Source organism: Protopterus annectens, chromosome 8.part0, assembly GCF_019279795.1.
Source record: "Protopterus annectens isolate FY-2018-M chromosome 8.part0, PAN1.0, whole genome shotgun sequence".
In the NCBI taxonomy this organism is placed as follows: domain Eukaryota; kingdom Metazoa; phylum Chordata; order Ceratodontiformes; family Protopteridae; genus Protopterus; species Protopterus annectens.
In genome coordinates, this window is record NC_056741.1 from 1,119,897,499 (window position 1) to 1,119,900,472 (window position 2,974).

The 2,974-nt window shown below is 43.1% G+C and overlaps 1 non-coding gene across 1 annotated transcript; it reads left to right on the forward strand.

Moving 5' to 3' along the window:
• The first annotated feature begins 799 nt into the window (after positions 1 to 799).
• On the forward strand, positions 800 to 871 carry TRNAG-UCC. The gene has a single exon. It is a non-coding gene; the product is annotated as a tRNA-Gly (tRNA).
• Positions 872 to 2,974: the final 2,103 nt, after the last annotated feature.

Genomic DNA, 2,974 nt, shown 5'->3' on the forward strand with positions numbered 1-2,974 from the left:
AGGGAATTGTTATGGCTAGGCTTGTATAGGCCCTAGGGCCGATAGCCTAGTACCAACCTATGGGACTGTGACAGTGTGTTTTAAAGTGTTTTTTACTATGTTGTTTTGTGAAAAAAGGTGACTTTAAAAGCTTATTTTTTTTACTGGCTTTTGCTGTTTGATTTCCTGGGAAAGAGGCACCAGTTTTGCTTGACTGTGGAACAAACTACCAGTCCTATGGCCAGTCCTCTTTCCAGCTAGAAAAGAAAAAGTAAAACAAACAGCCTCTGCCCCCACACAGGCTAGTAATTTGCCTCAGCTGCAGGTGGGTGATAATGCTGTGGCCATAGCTTGTTCCTCAGACAACTCATCTTTTACTATGGATCCCTCTGGTGTAGCATCTACGATCACTATGGACTGGGGGTTAGCCATGTCCACTGAAGCTAGTGTCACCTTAGTGGGCAAGAGAGAGCCATTCTTGTTGGTCTTGGAAGAGGAAAGTGGAAAGCTTCCCTGTTTAGTCAGAATGTTGTGCCTATCCCCGGGGAAACTGCTTCTGCCATTTATAACATTACTGGCCCCATTTTTCCTGTCAGAAAGAAACACTAAACTAAACTTGTATATACTTCTCTTCAAATTTCGTCAGACAGGATTACTTTCCTGGGTCTGGCTCATGGTTTAATTCAGGCTATTGATCCTTCTCATAAGCTGGTTTCTGGTAAAGGAAAGAGGGATCCCTCTTTTTCTGATTCAAAATTTTGAGTCTGGACAGGAAGATGAATGGGGGGGGTCTATATTAAATAAATGAAATGACAAAAGAGCATTGGTGGTATAGTGGTGGGCATAGCTGCCTTCCAAGCAGTTGATCCGGGTTCGATTCCCGGTCAATGCAAGAAATCTGTACATTTGGGTTGGGTGGGTGGCCTAATGGTTAAGGTGTTTGCCTTACAAACACAAGTAGCAGGGTTTGAGTCTCACAAGGGATAATTGGCTAGGCTTAAAATTGTTCGCAAGGGCAGTTAGCTTAGTACTAATCTATGAACCTATGAACCTATAAGAGCGAATGGTCTTTCATCAACACGTAAAACCTGAAACCACAAAATAGCGAAGTTACCCCCCTACTTAAATATACCAACTCCGAGATCGCACCACAGTGGAGGAAACAGCAAAGGTCCCGAGGATGGCCCAGCGATTTTTTTTCCCTGGGAAAAAAAAAATCGCTGTTTGTAACTTCACTGTTTTGTGATTTGGGGTTTTATGTTTCGACGAAAGAGCATTCGCTCTTTCATTGTTTTGTTTATTTAATATAAACCTAATGAGTGGACAGATGCACCTTTTTCTTCTTAGTCTTCTGATTCAGACTTAGGGAAGAGCTGTTTCTCATTCTCCCTGTAGGATTTTATCTTTCTGTGAGACTATTTCCAGAACATGCCACTGTTTTCAGTGTTAGAACACTGAGTTTTCTTCGTTTTTATTAAAGAGCCTCTTTATATTAGGGTTCCCCCATAAGGGTTTATTTTTAAACTTGCATTATATTTATTTTTGTGGGTGGCAGATGCTTTTATGCAGTATTTACATGTGCATAACATTTGTTCGTGAAGGATTCTGCATTAAGACAGTTATGTTAGAGTCTAAACAAGAACATCCAGAAGTGTCATAATCAATCCTTTTTTGTAAACAAAGACTATAAAAACTGTGATAAGTAACAGCTGCAGAGTAAGTAAGGTTGAGACAGAGAGAGAAGCTCATGAAAACATGCCTTCAAGAAAAATTGTAGTTTATCAAGATAAGAGTTCAGATGTCCTTTATAGAGTTTCTTAAATTTTCTAGATACAGAAGATCATGGAAGAAGTCAGAGAAATATATGGAGTGTTCTAGACTTCAAGCTTTTGCTAAGGTCTCAAAAGGTTCATTTATTTAAAATGCCTTTCAGTTTGTTCCAAAGTACTTTTAAAACTTTATTAACTTATTACTTAAAGCATAGGCAAACATGATCTGATGATGTTCTTCGTGTTTCACTGTCGCAGTCCTAACATATGGGCTATGCGTCTCCTGGTAGCCCTCAGTCAGCCCGAATACCAGACTCCTCGGTATATGATGTCGGCTGCCGTCAGCTGTAAAACTGTCAGAACATCAGGTATAAAGGGTGTCGGATAACGCCATTTCCTCAGTCTTTCTTGCCGCGGTGCCCGAAGCAGATGCAATTTGCGCACTAGTGCCAGTCAGCCATTTACCTTCTTTCTGCTTTCCGACTACCAAGTTGAAGAAGCCCTCAGATAAGTACCCCGTTGGGGACCCTCTTTTCTTGCTTTAACGAATGTCAGATAAAGTTAATAACTGTCTTGCCTGTGGAAAACAGATTCTGCACTGTGATTTTCATTCCTATTGTTTAACTTGTTTGGGCCTTGAGCACGACGTCCCTAACTGTGATCTTTGTGCTTCCTTCAACCCGCATACCATACGCCGTAGAGCTAAGATTTTATATAAGCATTTTGGAGTCTAGCCTAAGTTCATCGGTATGGCATCTTTTGGTCTCCCAACTTCGGATATACCTAGGAAACGCAAGGACAAGGACCGCGGCAGGCATAGGGTTAAAGCTGCTGACGATGTGCCGGTGAAATTGGTTGTCAGCCCAGCGGTAGTTAGTGAGATGCTTTCGCAGCCCCTACAGTCCACAGATTTTCAGCTGCAGGCCTCTGCCGAGACCTTTACGGAGTCCTCCTTGCCGCAGGCTGCTATTTTGTCTCCAGGCCCTCTGCCTGTTGCTGCCTCAGATGGGTCTGGAGCTGCTATGCAGGCACCGGCTTCTGATGCCTCTTCTCTTTGACATGAGACCAGAGCCAGACCGACTACCTTAGCTCAGACTTCTGCAGTTGCTAGGCCTCCCGAGTCTCTGGATTACTAGCAAACCTTCGAGCCGCAAACCTACCCACAAGCAGGCATTGGTCTCCCCTCGTGTTCCTCAGTCCCAGTTGGTAAAGATGGCTGGTGGTGA